The sequence below is a fragment of the Tamandua tetradactyla genome, chromosome 3 (genome assembly GCF_023851605.1).
Source record: "Tamandua tetradactyla isolate mTamTet1 chromosome 3, mTamTet1.pri, whole genome shotgun sequence".
In the NCBI taxonomy this organism is placed as follows: domain Eukaryota; kingdom Metazoa; phylum Chordata; class Mammalia; order Pilosa; family Myrmecophagidae; genus Tamandua; species Tamandua tetradactyla.
Window position 1 is genome coordinate 145,816,350 of NC_135329.1, and position 18,994 is coordinate 145,835,343.

The 18,994-nt window shown below is 36.6% G+C and overlaps 1 protein-coding gene and 1 long non-coding RNA gene across 2 annotated transcripts in view; both read right to left on the minus strand.

The window, feature by feature from the left end:
* The window catches only part of SP3 (Sp3 transcription factor), a 67,576-nt gene that overhangs the window by 8,988 nt on the left and 39,594 nt on the right, over nucleotides 1-18,994 (minus strand). The gene's annotated exons all lie outside the window — the stretch shown is intronic.
* On the minus strand, nucleotides 5,471-9,959 carry LOC143677770 (uncharacterized). The gene is made up of 4 exons (XR_013172863.1): nucleotides 8,783-9,959; nucleotides 6,695-6,799; nucleotides 6,370-6,455; nucleotides 5,471-6,122 (listed from the first exon to the last, which is right to left on the minus strand). It is a non-coding gene; the product is annotated as an uncharacterized LOC143677770 (long non-coding RNA).

An 18,994-nucleotide genomic window follows, 5' to 3' on the forward strand; every position in this document is an offset into this window, starting at 1 on the left:
TAAACTGAAAGCAATCTGAGACTTCAATTACAGTTGTTCAATGAGTTAATAAATCCATTTGCAAATTCAGATTGGGACAAATTCTAATGTCTTAAACCTTAAACCTCTCTTTCACAACCTACATCAATTACGCCTATCTGCAGATACCATATGATTGCAAAAGAAGGTGGTTTCCCTTGAAACTGTTCCTCATAAACTTAGATTTTAAGTTAATCATCACCAAAGCATCTATAAAGGCCACATCATCACTGTAGGAGGAGATACAGACATATTAAAGATGGCTTCTATTTTCAAGGAGTTTTATTACAAACCAGAATGGGAAAACAGAAGGAAAAGCACAGGTGAAGAAGGGAGGATATGGCAGGAGGTTAGGTCATTTTACTCAGCAAAACCAAACATCTTTATTTATACTGATGATGATACATCATTTCCTAAGTGAAACTAAAATAACAGATCAATTGAGCTTTTCTCATCCCAGAATAGTGACTTTTCTGAAGAAACAATAAATACTTTAGAACAAACAATGAACAACCTGTGAGTATAATCTCTTTGGTAAAACAAATTGCTATAACTTTTCATTTTGATTTACATAAACTAAAAATCTTAATTGATTAATTTAGATCTATATTAGTCACTAATAATTTAGGGCAAAAATAGCCTTAAAAATCAAATGTGCCTAATTCTTGAATTTAAACCAATGAGAACTAGAAGCAATAATCAGGACAACTGCCTCAAATACCTTAAAACTAGTTTATCATTAACCCCAGAGTGATTTGAATAGTGAGTAAAAAAGTATTTGTGACATCCCCTTGGGGGAATGGCGAGAAACGGGGAAAATTCAACCTCCCCAAGTGGAGAATTCCTGATATTCTCACAAGCAGTGAGTAGGGACAACCAAAGCAATAGGCTGAGCCCCTAATCTTGGAGTTTGTTCATATGAAACTTAACCCCACAAAGGATAGGCTAAGCCTACTTAAAATTGGCCTAAGAGTCACCCCCAAGAGAACCTCTTCTGTTGATCAGATGTGGCCTCTCTCTCTCAGCCAACACGACAAGCAAACTCACTGCCCTCCCCCTCTCTACATGGGACATGACTCTGAGGCGGTGGGCCTTTCTGGCAACATGGGACAGAAATCCTAGAATGAGCTAGGACTCAGCATCAAGGGATTGAGAAAACCTTTTCGACCAAAAGAGGGAAGAGAGAAATGAGACAAAATAAGTGTCAATGGCTGAGAGATTCCAAACAGAGTTGACAGGTTATCCTGGAGGTTATGCTTACACATAATATAGATATCACCTTTTTAGTTGAGGCGTAATGGAGAAGCTGGTGGGAACTGCCTGAAAACGTAGAGCTGCGTTCCAATAGCTGTGTTTCTTGAAGATGACTGCATAATGATATAGCTTTCACAATGTGACTATGTGATTGTGAAAACCTTGAGTTTGATGCTCCTTTTATCTAAAATGCTCCTTTTATCTAACTTATCGACAGACGAGTAAAACATATGGATTAAAAATAAATAAATAATAGGGGGAACAAATGTTAAAATAAATTCAGTAGATTGAAATGTTAGGGTTCAATGAAAGGGAGGGGTAAGGGGTATGGTATGTATGAATTTTTTTCTCGGTTTTCTTTTTATTTCTTTTTCTGAACTGATGCAAATGTTCTAAGAAATGATCATGATGATGAATATACTACAACTATGTGATGAAAAAAAAGAATGAGTGATATAAATATGGCAGTAGAAGCTAAAAGAGAGTTGGAGAAAGGGATGATTTATTTTGTTTATAAAGGCATGAAAGACTTGAACATGTTTAAATACTTATTCTGATAAACATTTACCCATTCCAGAAGGAAAAGTTGAAGACAAAGAAGGGAAGAACTGTATTATCATAATAAAATATTTAAGTACCTGCACAAATATTGCATAGTACTAGTTTTATACAACTTAAAACTTAATGCAAATTAAGTAAAAGACATAGCATATGGAAATCACGTATCAAGTCCATAGAGAACTTTATCCGATGTTTTAAAAACTACTTGTTTTGCAATGTAATTTTCAAATTTTAATGTTCATTTATTTAACAGTGTTTTGTGATAAGACAGAGAAATAAGGGAAAAGGTACTAATATCAAGAATGGATGAAGACCTGCGAAGAATAGGCTAAACGTACTTAAAATTAGGCCTAAAGAGTCACTCTTGTTGTTCAATATAGCCTCTTTCTCTCTAAGCTAACTCGGAAAAAGAACTCACTGCCCTCCCTCCTACATGGGACAAGACTTCCAGGGGTGTAAATCTTCTTGGCAACATAGGACAGAAATCCCAGATGAGCCAGGACTGGCATCAAGGGATTGAGAACGATTTCTTGATTAAAAGGGTTAAGAAAGAAATGAGAAAAAATAAAGTTTCAGTGGCTGAGAGATTTCAAACAGAGTTGAGAGGTTATATCCTGGAGGGTATTATGTATTATACAGATATCCCTCCTAGTATATGGTGTAATGGAGTGGATAGAGAGAAGTACCTGAAACTGTTCAGCTGTGTTCCAGTAGCCTTGATTCTTGAAAACGATTGCATAAAGATATAACTTTTACAATATGACTGTGTGACTGTGAAAACCTCGTGTCTGATGCTTCTTTTATCCAGGGTATGGTCAGATGAATTAAAAAATAGGGGTAAAAACATAAGCAAATAATAATGGGGGGACAAAGGGTAAAATAAATTGGGTAGATGGAAATACTAGTGGTCAATGAGAAGGAGGTAAGGTGTATAGTAGGTATGAATTTTCTCTTTTTTCTTTTTCTGGAGTGATACAAATGTTCAAAAAAATGATCATGGTTGTGAATACACAACTATGCAATGATATTGTGAGCCACTGATTGTATACCATGTAGGGAATGTATGTGTGTGAAGATTTCTCAATAAAAATGTTTTAAAAATAAAAAATAAAAAGAATGGATGAACAGAACTTTCCCATTGAGAAGGCAGTGCGCCTTCAACTATTTTCAGTGAAATACTCATCACAGATACAGACTTCCTAGCGGTCAACCCCTCTTCCTTGTATATAAATGATAACTAGCAGCTCTTCACCAAGTTCGCTTCCTCCCTTTCTCACTTTCCCCAGTTTCTATGTAGTATATTTATCTTTCAAAAGTTCTCTTTATTCTTTGAGAAAATTTAACAGGAGAAGGGGGAAAAAGGCAAAAATTCTGAAAACTTAACTATTAATACCTGTATTAGTTAGGGTTCTCTAGAGAAACAGAATCAACAGGGAACACTCACAAATATAAAATTTGTAAGTGTCTCACGTGACCCTGGGAACACAGTCTGAAATACACAGGGCAGGCTGTGTATTTTAAAATTCTAAAAAAATTTTTAAAATACACAGCCTGTCCTGTGTATTTTTTTAAAATTTAAAAAATATCAGCCAATCACAATGTGTCAATCTTATTTGGATCCTGATTTAAACAAGTAGCAGATTGTAAAAAAAAAATTATGACATTTATGAGATGATTGGAAATTGGATCTTAAGGCATTATGTTAATTATTTGAGGTATCATAATGGTGTCGTGACAGTCAGGTTCATGTGTCAACTTGGCCAAGTAGTGGTACCTGTTTGCATGGTTGGGCAAGTGTTGGCCTGTCTGTTGCAATGAGGACATTTCATAGAATTTCAATCATGATCATGTCAGCTGTAACCACAGTTGATTCCATTTATAATCAGCCAAGGGGAGTGTCTTCTGCAATGAGTGATGCTTAATCTAATCACTGGAAACCTTTTAAGGGGGATTCAGAAGAGACAGGCTCTCTTCTTGCTTCGGCTGGCAAGCCTCTCCTGTGGAGCTCGTCCAGACCCTCCATCGGAATCGTTGGCTTCACAGCCTGCCCTGTGTATTTCAGACTTTGAGTTCCCGGGGTCACGTGAGACACTTTTATAAATTTTATATTTGTGAGTGTTCCCTGTTGATTCTGTTTCTCTAGAGAACCTTAATTAACACAGGTATTAAAGTTTTCAGAATAGTCTTTATCCTTTAGAGACACAAATATTTACTGCTGAAATGACACAATGCTGGAGATTTCCTTGCAAACTATTTGGGGACAGTTAGTGAGTGGGGGATATAGATGAAACAAGTTTGGCTTTAAGTTGATTACTGAAACTGAATGATGAGTATATATACTGGTTAATTATACTCTTCTATCTACTTTTGTATAAATTTTATACGCTGAATAATAAAAAGTGTAACCTAAAAAAAAAATGAAGAAATCCAGAGACAGGACTTACAAGAATAAAGATTTAAAAGACAACACAGAGAACAAAAAAACAACTGATGGAAGAGGTAAAGAGTGAAATAAATGCAACCCAACTGAGGGAATGGAGGTACATGACATACCTGAGCTTCCCTATTGCTAATTCTCTTACTGAAACTTATAAAATATGTTTAAAGAAGTCAAATGTGTAATGGACATGGCTACTTAGGCTTAGTTTTCTTTCTTACTGTATCACAAAAGACCACAGGCACAAAGAACAAGTTTCAAATTGATCACATCTTATCTCTCCCACCAAACCTTCTCTTTAAATCCTCTTAATTAACAGCACAAAGATTCACCTAATTGCTCAAATTATCAACTTCAGATGAGTCCTGTTAGTTCATTCCCAATTTCTCCCATTCATCTTCTACAGCTAGACTTTTCTTTCCACATAAAAATCTAATCACATTACTTTCCTGATTGAAAACTTGTACTAATTCCCTATTTTCTGTGGGATAAAGTCTAAACTCTTTTAGAGATCTCAATCTAGCCCTTCAATATTAAAGCATTGAAATTCTCATCATTTTCAGAATATGCACTGTTCTTTCCCAACAGCACACTCAGGATATGCTACTCCTTTTGCCTGGACTGTTCTCTAGCTCTACCCTTCTCTATCTAACCTCTATTTAACCATCAAGACTAGTTCGTGTCAGCTCCTTTATTCATATTTATGAAAATAATTATATTTATTGGCATATAGATCGCTTTAGATAATGAATGCTGTACTCAAAAGTACTCAGAAAATACAATCTCACTAAACGAACACACTTCCTTTAGGAGGAGCTTCCAAGACAATACACTTGAAAAAGCTTTATCCTCGACTATTCTACTCTCTATCTGCAAATAATACGTAAACAGAGTATCTAAGATTAAAACCCAATTCATATAACATAGGACCACAAAGGACTCATTAAAGATAGTAAATTAAACCAACAAACATTACAACTAATTTTTAATCACTGCACTTACTCATACACATCTGGTTATATTTTAGAATTCTAATCATCAAATTAGCTAATCCAGTAAATCCCCTTTACCAACACAGATACCTTAAAAATAAATCTTCAGCCTGCCATGCATGAGACCCAGGTTTGATTCCCGGCCCATGCACTCCCACCCCCCCCAAAAAAGAACAAGAAAAAAAGTGAACAAAATTCCTTATGGTATATAAATTACATATCTGCCTCTCTGTGTGTATGTGTATAGATATAGCTATACATATATATGTAGGGAGACACATCAAAAAATAAACAAATCTTCAGTTTCAGGTGGTAAAATCTGCATCTTTCTCATCATCTTAGCATAGAGGATAGGAAAACACTTCTTATCAGGTCGTATTAGTGTCTTTATATGGGACCTAGTTATCTTACTATTCTTATAAATCTACTATTTATAATACTCAAGAGAAGAGGAAGCAGTAATCCACCAAATAGCCCATAAAATATGAAAGAGCACTCAGCATTATTTGATATGGGGGAAATTAAGTTAAAATAATGAGATACCATACTATATGCTCACCAGAATACTAAAATTAAAAAAAAAAAACAAAAAAAAACAGACCATACCATATATTGCTGGCAAAGCAATATATGAAACTTTTCCACATTGCTGGTAGATATGTAAATTAGTAAAATTACTTTGATAAACATTTGGCTGTATCTTCTAAAGCTGAACTTACCGTGCTCTATAATCTGATCAATTTCACTCCTGGGTATACACTCAATAGGAACATATACATGTGACATCAAAGGACAAGTTCAAAAATCCTCAGCAGCATTATTCGCAATTTGCCCTAAACTGGAAATAACCCATTTATCCACTAGTAATAGAATGGAAAAATAAAACATGGTACATGTTAAAATAATGAAAATCAGCAACTCTTACATGTGATGACAGAAATGAATTTCATTAACAAAATTTTGACAAAAGGAAGCCTGAGTCTTTTCTATGTCTGTGTGTGTGCGTGTTTGTGTGTTTGTGTGTGTGTGAATCTGATTCCATTTATACAAAGTTCAAACACAATAGATAAAACTGCTCTATGTGACAGAAGAATGGTAATTGCCTACCTTTGAGGGGGGTATTGACTGGGTACAAGGGAGACTTCTGGATTGCTGGAAATATCCTACTTTCTTGATCTGGGTGGTGGTTATACCTATGTGTTCATTTTGTAAAAATTCATCAAGTTATACACATATGATTCACACATTTCTATGAATGTATACATTTCAATATAAAGTTATTCTAAACAAAATTTTTTTAAGTAATCTTTAGGAGAGTACTTAAACATTCTGTTAAAGATAGTTTACTTCCACTGTTTTGGCTTAATTTGATCTCTAAGTCCCATAAAGGCACCCCTTTCCCAACCATAAAAATAACTGACAACAAAAGTACCTTAAGATATGCTCCAAAAATTAAATCCATGGCTTAAAGTTTAGAATATAATTTTTTTCACTCAATATGTGGGTGATTACAATTTATCACTCACTATGAGAGGCTCTAAGGAAAAAGGAGTGAATATATTAAGTTCGCACCTTTATCAAGTTTACCTTTAGTCGGGAGAAAATACAACAAATGACACAGTATTTTAGATGGTGATTAAGTGTTATGAGGAAAAAAGCAAAGACAGGGAGGAAATGAAAGAGGGGAGTAGTTGCTATTATAGGTAGAGAAAACTTCACTGATTAGGTAACATCTGACCCTGAAGGAAGGAAAAACAAGTTGGATATGTGCTCAGGAAAAAGCAAGGAGGCCCAAGTAGCGAGAAGAGAATGAATGCGGAGGCAGAGTAGTAGGTGATAAGATCATAGACTCTTTTAAAATATGAAAGGGTGGAAGGGGAGAATAAAATCATGTATGATATTATAGGTCACTGTGTATTAGCATGTAGGTGATTATAAAGATTTTATATTTCATTTTTAGTAAGAAAAGCCAGTGAAGGGTTAAGAGTAGAGAGGATATCTAATTCACACTGCATTTTATTTACGTAGGTCACTGGATGGTGCATTAAAGAGATTATTGGAAGACAAGGGCAGAAGTAGGGAGACTAAAAGGGTACCGTAATTATCAATGCAATAAATGATAATGGCCTACAACAAGGACATTGTGGTGGCGGAGATGAGTAGTAGTCTGAAGTCAAGAAATATTTTGAAGGTAGAACCCAAAACACTTAAATTTGCTAAGATTTGATAACAAATTTCACTATGAGGGGTGAGAACAAGAAAGGGTTTAAAGATAATTCCAAGTTTTGTCCTGAACAACTAAAATGGTCCTGAGCAACCAGAAAGTTGCCAACACCTGAATTAGGGTAGAGAATGGAGGTGGCGCAGGTTAGTGGGGAAGGAGTGTCAAGCAGGGGCCCATTTCAGGAATGAAAGGTTTAGATGTTATTACATATCCAAATGAAGGCACTGGTTAGGTAGCTGGAGTTCAGCTAATGGGTCTGCAGTTCAGCTAAAAGTTTGGCCTGCACATGCAAATTTTGGCATTAGCAGCAGATATAGCTGGTATCAAGAGTCACCTGGAATGGAGTGCAGATAGTAAGAAACGCCAGGGCACTCCAAAAGTAACAAATAAGGAAGATTAAAAACAACCAGCAAGATCCAGGCTCAAGGAGGCAGAATGAGAAGATTCAGTGCTCCATCCCCCTACAGAAGCTTACAAACCACACACAAAAACTGGCAAAACATCTTTCTCAAAGCTCTCGAAAAGAGTTAAAGGATTGCAGTGAAAGGACAACTGCAGAAACAAGAAAAAGGCTACTTAAAAGTGGTAGTATCTCAGTGAAGCGCCTACTCACACTTCCCTTACAAACCGCTGGTCCTAGTTCCAGAAGGAGCAGAGTAAACCTTACACACATACTGGGAGCATGTGTGATGGCCCATTCTGCTCGGTGGTGGTGTGAGGGGCTTGTTGTCCCAGAACATGCCCTGCATGTAAAATGTGGCTCACAGAGCTCTCCTACGAAAAGGTGTGTAAGAGCAGTCAAGTCGCTGCCTGAGACAAGAGAATGCTAGCTGTAGGAAATAAAGGGTAGTGCCCAGGACTTTGGTGAAACTGCGTCTTAAGGAAGAAAGGGATATTCAGAACCATGTAAATACAAGAAGTCTAGGGCTAAACATGTATACCCAAAAGAAGACGTATGCTCATGCACAAAAAGGCCCAAGGAAGCCCCTATATTTTGGCCTGGAGCTATTTTATAAACTCCATTGTACGGATAAGCCTCAAAAAAGAGCACTTCCACAGGTCAATCTTCCACAGGTCAATCTTCATTATCCTTCTAATTTGTTGTTGTTAGCTCCTGGCAGTCAAGAAAAGCTCTGTCAAAACACTAAACTAGATACAATCTTAAGGAACAGATAGATGCCCCAGAGTCTAAATTCCAGTGGTAACATTACAATATCAAAATGTTCAGGTTTCAACAAAAGATTACAAACAGGATGTGATGTTTCAGGCAAAGGAGAAGACTAGAGCATTACAAACCATCAATGAGGAGGGCCAGGCCTGGGACATTCCAGACAAACTTTTAAAAAACGGTCCTAAATATGCTCAAAGAGCTAAAGAAAAACACAGATAAAGAAAATGCTACATGAACAAAAAGAGAGTATCAACAGAGAGAATGAAATCACAAAAAAGGAACCAAACATAACCAAGAGCATGGTAACAGAACTGTGGAATTTCAAAGATAAAGAGAAAATTCTGAAAGCCGCAAAAGAGAAGCAATGTGTTACATACAAGGGAGCCTCAATAAAAGTAAGTGCCAATTTCTCACTAGAAACCATGTAGGCAAGTGCTGGAAGCAAAAAAATGTCAAATGCTATATCCAGCAAAACTGTCTTTCAAAAATGAGAGCATGACATTGCCAGACAAACAAAAGCTGAGGGACTCTGTCAATACTAGACTGGCCCTATAAGAGTTCTGCAAATTGAAGGGAAAGGACACCAGACAATAGGATAAAGCCATATGAAGAAATAAATATCTATGGTAAGGGTAACGGCGTTGGTGATTATAAATGTGAGTGCTATTGTATCTTTGCTTTGTAACTCTACTTTTTACTTCCCACAAGATCTAAAAGGCAAATGCAGAAAAAGTAATGGTAAATCAATGGTTTGGAACTCAAGAATGAATAAATATGTAATATGTGACAAGAACTCCATAAGTGAGTAGATGGAGGGTACAGTAACATAGTTTATGTATGCTATTGAACTTAAGTTCACTTCAAAACAAATGAGATTGTTATAGATTAAGACGTTAATTTAAACCCCATGGTAACTATGAAAAAAAGATCAGAGAACATGAAAGCTCATAGAGACAGAAAGTAGAATACAGGATACAAGGGGTTGGGAGTAAGGGCAATGGAGAGTTAATTTTTAAAAAATGATACAGGGTTTCTGTTTGGGATGAATGGAAGGTGCTAGTAACGGATGGTTGTAAGAATATGCAACATTATGAATGATTAAATTTCACAAGATGGAATGCTTGGGAGGGGGGTTGGGATGGGAAGGTTTATGTTGTATATATGTTTCCACAATTAAAAAGAAACTAAAGAAATAATGACAATTAAATGCAATACATTATACTGGATGGGCTCTAAGAATGAAGACAAGGCTCAAAAGAACATTATTAGGACATAATAAAATACAGAATGCAAGCTATATATTAATGTAAAATTTCTTGCACTTGATAACTGAACTTAAGATGATTATATAAATAACCTTGTTCATAGTAAACATACATGGAAGTATTGTTTGTTCAAGGATTATCAAGTGTGAAATCTGCTCTCAAATGTTCAGAAAACAGACAAATACAGACAGAATGGAAGGATGGACGGATGGGAAGGATGAAAGAAAGGGAAGGAAGGACAGAAGGATAAAAAGAAAGACCGATGAAGGTAAGAACAGGTTAAAATCAGTAGATTTGGGTCTTGGGAGTTTATGATAGAATTCTCTGTATGGGGTTTGTATTATTGCTGCAACTGTCCTGTAAGTTTGAAATCATTTCAAAATAAAAGTTAAAAAAAAAAACAAAAAAACCCAGAAGAGTTAGGAAACCGGTATTGGGAAGCCAAGAAAAAATCATTTTAAGTTCATAACTAATCATACTGAATGTTACTATAAGTTAAGAGGAGGACCAAGAAATGACTTGGAAGTAACAATGTAATAACCACTGGTGATCCTGACTAGAGGTGTTTCAGTGGAGAAGTGAGGACAAAGGCCTGCTTAGGGTAGATTCAAAAGAATGGAAAGAGATGGTTTGGAGTTATGTTTAGGCAACGCTCTCCTAAAAGTCTGCTGTGAAAGCAAGCATCATAAAATGGCTAAAACTCTTAGGCTAGCCTAAAAAGGTAGATATAACACATAATAATACTCTGAAATTGTATAAATGAAACCATTTTCAGTAACAATCCCTGTAAAATAAATGAATAATTTTTAAAATGAATAAATTTATTTAAATTTGATGTTGGGCATTTGAAGAAAAGCTAATTTAAATGCAAAAAGAATATTAAGAAATGGAAAAGGAATTCAAGGAAATCTGCATATATTTTCCAGAACTTGACAAACAGCACTGGTTTTTTATAGGTCTACTATCTACCTCAAAATGTGCAAATTTCTTTTTCATCTGGCCTGGTACATCACTGACAATATCTTGGTCAGTCATGATTACTGTTGAACCATGATTTTTGTTATTTTCAGGCCTACCAAAACAACATTCGTAAGGGATAAAGAAAAAATATTCCTGCATACCTAAGTAAGAGTAGAAGGAAAAGAGAGGGAAGCAAAGAATTTAAAATGATGAACTATATTTTTAAACATGATATGGTTACAAAGATAAAGACAATTTTCTTATATGGTCAATGGGCAAATAACTATAGTGGCACAAAATGACAGAAAGATACTGTTTAACATGTGACTAAAATACTAAGAGGAGAAATACCAAAGAAAGGATAAAAAAATGAAATGTAAGCATAATTTCCTTGAGTATACTAGTAATGGTTGTAAGGATTCTGATGGAACTACTTTTCATATCCACCACTAAACAGTCCTTTGGCTCTGAAAAAACTGTTTGCTTTTGTGGATGAGGAAGAGAATGAAGCCTCCAAATTTTTCTGACTGCTTGATACTATCACTAAAGTTTGAACATACACCCCACCTCCATAAATGCACGTACATTTATTAACTAACCATATATATATATATATATCTACTCTGATTATGAGGTAATTATAAGACACACAAATAGAAATATAAACATTTTTAATTGTATGATGAACTGTAAAGCTAGTATGAGATAGCAAGCTAAAACAAAATATGTAAGGTAAAGTTCAATATATCAACAGCAGATAAAAAACTGCTCTGACATTTTACTGCTGCTCAGTAGTACTTGCACTTTTTTTATTCTGTTCAACCCATGGTTTCTTTACAGGAGTATTAAAGCTACTTGTCCACTTTAAAGATTATCCAGTTAAAAATGTTTTGAAGTTGTGAATTGTTTGATTTTTTCTCTCCTCTCTTTCCCCCAATAATGACAAATTAAACATTGAAATCCAAAAAAAAAAAAGATTATCCAGTTAAAATCAGATAATATAAATCCACTTAATTCAAATGTACTTTTAGCATGCTAAAAGTAAGCAAAAACTGAGGGAGTAAGCAGGCATATAAAATGTAACAAACAATGGCAAAAGAGAAACCAGTGAAGGCACTAATGATAGTCTGTATAATCAATATTAGTTAAGCATTAATCATGCAGGGCATGTCTAAGTTTCTACTAAAAATATTATTAGAAAAAATGCTAAATACCTTCCTCAATAGAGCTAACAATATTTAAGATAAGTCCTTAATGATTTATCATGTCTGGAGTATTCATACTTAATTTAAATAACACTTGATAAATATGAATTAGAATATTGTTGATAAAATGAGACATTCTCCTTATCAATAGTGTATCATTAGGAATCTGTTGTTCTTATCAAAGTCTTTCATAATCCCTGCCTTCAGTTTTTTTAACCACTGATGAAATTACTTCATTTGATTCTAAAAGTTTATCTTATTTACATTTTCCCTTTAATCAGTTTCACCTGCAATATAAATCACCAAAATAAAATTACAGGATAATCCAACCAGATCTCCTATTATCTTAATTAGATTTTCAGTCATAACTATTCAGATTCCTACGGTCATTTCAGAGCCTTATCCTCCCAATTTTTTTGGGGGGGGGGGGGGAGAGTTCCTAATTGTAGACATGGGTTCCTTAAAAGATGTAACTTCACTGGTTCATTCAAAAGGATTTAAAAATTTAGTGGCAGATTTAAAAACTAATAGAACTATCCTATTATATTGAGATAATGCAAGCATTTATAGGATACAGAACACACATACAAACATAAATGGAGAAGATTGATTTTCTAATATACCTTATGTAAAACCTCATTTATAATCATACCACAAATATACGGGGAAAAGACTATGTGAGCTGCAATCAATATACCGTGAAGTGAAAGATTTAATCTGAAGGACTAAATAATAAATAAGTTCTTATTAAGGGAACAGTGTTCACCTCTATCATATGATGACAGATGACAGATGATAGTGGCTAGAACATAAAATTTACTACTCGTCAGGTATTCTGCTAGAAGAACAACACATTTCGTGCTCCCAACTATTCTGAAGTTAGTATTATTTTTTCCCCTATTTTCTAGATGAGAAAACAGAGAAGTTAGGTAGTTTGTCTGAGGTCACATAGTTAATAATGTATGGAACTAGGATATAAGACAAAGAATTGCACACAATCATAATACAAATATTGCTAAAGATCAGTTCCTTATCAGGGCCAGTTCACAGAAAAAGCAGTTTGAATTAGCTTCCCCTTCATATAAATATTTTCTTCAAATTGCAATTTGATCAAATCATATTAATGTGACTTTAAAAATCCAGAAGTCTCCCATTTCCCACTTCCATAAAGGGCTTCTTGTTTTAGGAAAATAAGAGATAAAATCTTCAATTTCACAGGTAAGAAGTTCTGAATATCCATGAAGGATACACTATCAATATATTACTACAGACAGTGCTCTTCCTAAGGCTCCTCCCTTCCTCCATAAGCTATAGGGGGCAGTTTTCTCTCTTCTTCATATTAAAAAAATTAAAAGGCTGACTACCTTAAAGCTACTATAAAGAGTAAAAAGAACATCACAACTCACAACTCTCACTTCAAATCACTATTCAATCACAACTCACAGCTCTCACTATTCAAATCCAAAAAGTACTGAACATTCATCTGTTAAGTAGATTTGGTTTTTAGAGACAGCTGAAGATGACCAGAAGCCACATTTATAAATAAGATAAATATTTAAACTAGATGAAATAATTTTTTTCTTGAATCAAAACAAACTACATAAGCTTCTAGGCAAGATGGCAGAGTTGGGAGGTACAGGACAAATTCCCCCAACTAGAGGATAAAACCAACTAGAGGATAGGCAAAAACTGCCTGAACCAATAGTTTCTGGCACTCCAGAGGCCAGAGGAGCATCACATAGCATCAAGGAAAGAGCAGGACCAGGAGATGAAGAAGCTACAGCAAAAAGTGTACCACTACCACCTGCCACATGAGACAAGACACCCAGGGTGTAAATCTCCCTGGCAATATGAGACATCACTCCTGGGGGTGAGCCAGGACCTGGCATCATAGAATTGAGAAAGTCTTTTCAATCAAAAGGGGGAAGGGAGAAATGAGACAAAATAAAGTTTCAGTGACTAAAAGATTTAAAATAGTCCAGAGGTGTTTCTTATGTGGCATATAGATATCCCTTTTTGGTTTTCAGTGTATTAGAATAGCTAGAAGGAAATACCTGGAACTGTTGAACTGCATTCTAGTGGCCTTCATTCTTGAAGAATATTGTGTAACTATATAGCTTTTACAGTGTGACCGTGCAACTGTGAAAACCTTGTGGCTGATGCTTCTTTTCTATGGGTTATTGATAGATGAGTAAAAAAATAAGGACCAATAAACAAATAACGGGGAGGGGGATATAGGGTTAAAAAAATTGGGTAGACTGCAATATGTCAAAAAGAGGGAGGGTAAGGGGTATGGGATGTATGGGGTTTTGTTTTTGTCTTTTTCTTTTTCTGGAGTGATGCACATGTCCTAAGAATGATTATGGTGATGAATACACAACTATGTGATGATATTTTGAGTTACTGATTGTTTACTTTGGATGGACTGTTGAGAGGGAAATGTATAGCCCTAAATACCTACATTAAAAAAAAGATGAAAGAGCTAAAAATCAAAGACTTAACTGCATACCCCAGAAATAAATAACAAAGATTAGAGCAGAAATGAATGAAATTGAGAACAAAAGAATAGAAAGAATCAACAAAACCAAATGTGGGTTCTTTGAAAAGAGCAACAGAATTGGCCAAAAAAAAAATAGAGAAAATGCAAATAAAATCAGAAATGAGAGGGGGCACATTACTACTGACCCCACAGAAATAAAAAAGATCATAAGAGGATACTATGAACAACTGTATGCCCACATATAAGACAACCTAGATGAAGCAGAATTTTCCAGAAACACGAACAACCTACACTGACTCTAGAAGAAACAGAAAACCTCAACAAAGCAAGTAAAGAGATTGAGTAAGTCATCAAAAACCTCCCAAAAAAGTAAAGCCCAGGACCAAATGTCTTTGAAGGAGATTCTACCAATCATTCCAAGAAGAGTCAATACTAATTCTGCTTAAACTATTCCAAAAAACTGAAGAGGAGGGGACACTATCTCATTCCTTGAAGCCAACATCACCTGATACCAAAACGAACTATGTATGACTTTAATATAAATCAGATCCTAAAGTGGTTCACAATCTCCTCCCTCCCAAATCACTAAATCTTCTAAACATTATATTATTAAAATAAGCAAAAACACTCTTAGGCTAAGTACTAGAAGAAATAAAACACACTATTCCTTTCTATTTAAAGTCTCCTTCTTAACATCAGTAAGACCAAAGGAGGACATATACAAAAACAGCAATGTCATGCATCATTTTTTTTAACTTCACCTCTCATAATCCTACTCTCAGACTTCATATCTTCTAACCCAGCAGGTAAACATTTTTTTTTCTAGGTTCCACTAAATATGTGTTTATGATACACACTAATAAAGCAAAAATGGTTCCTATGTTAATTCTATTACTAATTCACTCTAATTGCAGGTTGCAAGAAAAACTTTTTTCAAATTGGATGGCTGCAGTTATCTCTTAAAATTCTCTTTAAGGGTAGGCAATGGTGGCTCAGTGGCAGAATTTTCGCCTGCCATGCTGGAGATCCGGGTTCAATTTCTGGTGCCTACCCATGTAAAAACAAACAAGCAAACAAACAAAAAAATTCTCTTTAAAAAATAGCCATGATGGGGGTGTAAGGGCAATTCAGTGGTAGAATTTTCACCTGCCATGTGGGAGACCCAGGTTTGATTCCTGCCCCATTCACTTCTCCTCAAACCCCCAAAGTCAACAAATGGTGCTGCAATAACAGTATAGTCACATGGAAAATGAATGAAGTGTGACCCCCACCATACAGCATACAAAAAAGAAAAGAAAAAATAGCCATGATACTTGCTCTATGAAACTTATTTTTGTAGCAAATATGCTAAGTCTACCTATAATTATGCCTAAGGTTACTTCCAGAAAACCTCCTTTGCTTCTCAGTGTGACCCAACTCTGCAAGGAAAATCATTACCCTCCCCCCTACCTGGAGGGAACTTCCGGAGAAGATGGTGGCTTAGTAAGACGCGTGGATCTTAGTTTCTCCTCCAGAACAGCTACTAGGGGAGTAGAAACGATACAGAACAGCTCCCAGAGCCACAACAAAGATCAAAAAGACAGCGTACCCCATCCTGGAACGGCTGACTGGCTGAGAGAACCCGCTCCGGCGAGATCGCCGAGGGGCGCGGGCTTCACCGGGCGGGGCGGCAAGCAGTCGGAGTTCCTCCCTTCCCCCTTCCTGGGCCGGCTGGGAGAACTGGACAGGCGGTCCCCTCAAGCCGCGGCAGCTGGCGCCCACACCACGCGCGGCCCCCTGGACCAACTGAGAGAATTGGATCGGAAATCCCCAGGCCGCGGAGAACGGTGACGGGCGGGGGCCCCTTCCAAACACGTGACTCCCCGGGAACGGTGCACTCTCCCGGGCGGGCAGCGGCGGCTGGCGCCCTCCTGCCGTGCTTGGCGCCCCGGGCCGACTAGGAAATTTGGACGGGCGTTCTCCCGGGCTGTGGCGGCCGGCAACCCTCCCCGCGTTCGGACCCTGGGCCAGCTGGCACTCTTCCAAGCCGCTTCGGCTGGCGAACCTCCCCCACGGCGAGAGTTTTCCAAAGTTAAAGGACCCACAGCACCTTTTACTGGTGGGACCCGCAGACAAACGTGTGCCACGAGCGCCACCTACTGGGCAGGATAAGAAAAACAGAACCCAGAGATTTCACAGAAAAATCTTCCAAATTGTTGGGTCCAGCACCCAGGGAAATCTGACTAAATGCCCAGACACCAGCAGAAGATAACGGATCACGCTCAAAAAATTGAAAATATGGCCCAGTCAAAGGAACAAACCAATAGTCCAAATGAGATACAGGAGCTGAGACAACTAATGCTGAATATACGAACAGAAATGGAAAACCTCTTCAAAAACGAAATCGATAAATTGAGGGAGGACATGAAGAAGACATGGGCTGAACAAAAAGAAGAAATAGAAAAACTGAAAAAACAAATCACAGAACTTATGGAAGTGAAGGATAAAGTAGAAAAGATGGAAAAAACAATGGATACCTACAATGATAGATTTAAAGAGACAGAAGATAGAATTAGTGATTTGGAGGATGGAACATCTGAATTCCAAAAAGAAACAGAAACTATCGGGAAAAGATTGGAAAAATTTGAACAGGGTATCAGGGAACTCAAGGACAATATGAACCGCACAAATATACGTGTTGTGGGTGTCCCAGAAGGAGAAGAGAAGGGAAAAGGAGGAGAAAAACTAATGGAAGAAATTATCACTGAAAACTTCCCAACTCTTATGAAAGACCTAAAATTACAGATCCAAGAAGTTTAGCGCACCCCAAAGAGATTAGACCCAAATAGGCATTCTCCAAGACACTTACTAGTTAGAATGTCAGAGGTCAAAGAGAAAGAGAGGATCTTGAAAGCAGCAAGAGAAAAACAATCCATCACATACAAGGGAAACCCAATAAGACTATGTGTAGATTTCTCAGCAGAAACCATGGAGGCTAGAAGACAGTGGGATGATATATTTAATTTACTAAAAGAGAAAAACTGCCAACCAAGACTCCTATATCCAGCAAAATTGTCCTCCCCCCTACCTGGAGTATGACATCCAGGGGTGAAATTCTCCCTGGCAACGTGGGATATGACTCTCAGGGATGAGCCTGGCCCTAGCACAGTGGGATGAACAATATCTTCCGGATCAAAAGGGGGAAAAGAAATGTAACAAAATAAGGTATCAGTGTCTAAAAGAGTTCAAACAGAGCCAAGAGGCTACTCTGGAGGCTACTCCTACACAAGCTTCAGCTGGATTTTGCTAATTGTCAGGGTTTGCCAACCCCCAACCAACACCATGCCTTTGAATCCCAAAGAATATATCTAGAGCTCTAAGATTCTACAAAAGTTTCATGTACATAAGTTTACTTTCCAGAGATCTATAATCTCCAGATGGTTCCTAGGCCAGATAAGTCCTGAAACCCAGAGGGGTCAGCCTCTCCCAAGAACATCAACTAGTTCCATCCCCCTATCCTATACTATAAACACCCCTTTTCAACATGAAAAACTTAGAATGGGCCTAGCCTAAAGATTAGGAGAAAGATCAAAGGAGAAAGAGGAGTTATAACAGAAAATACAGGATTTAACAATTGAGTATGACTGCTGAGTAATTATATTAATATTTCTTTTAGTCTCCAGTGTCTTGGAGCAGTTAGAAGGAAACATCAGAAAACTCTGGTGTAGAACTGTAATCCACACCAAATCAGAAATGTGTTCTATAACTACTTGTTAAAATGTACTTGGAAACATGTTACTTTATATCTATATATATATATGTTGTATTTCACGATGAAAAATGTTTAAAAAAAGAAAAGAAAAGAAAAGAAAAAAACCGTAACAGATTTCAGTTCAGCTTTTTCAATAACCGCAGATCAATTATTCTTAAAATAACCTGGAACTCTTTCCCTTAAGTTTTAATTTTCTTAAATTAAATTTTGGAAAGCGTATCATTTATAACTCCAATGTTTAATTATTTGTATTTCCCTTCAAAATAAATTCTGAAAATTTCTAAAATTCAAAATGTTCAGGGCATGAGTTATTCGGGTCAGTAATTTCCTAGATACTTACAGTTTAAAATACTTTGAGGGGAAATCTCTCCAGGAAGAATTAGACAAGGCTTAGAATACTGCACTGACTATAAAAACAAAACCTCCAGAAATCTTGGTTTTGAGGTCTTATATCAGCCTTTTCAGTTTTTCTGCTTCTCTCATCTTTGGTGATATCAATCTTCTCTATCCCCCACCTCCAGGGCTACCACACCCAACACCCTTTCTGCTGTACATCTTCCAAGTCGGTTTTAAACTTGGAAATTAGCCAGGATTTAAAAACAGGATGTAAAAATTGGGTTTCTTCTCCCAACCCTCCAAAATGAAGATGGCCACAG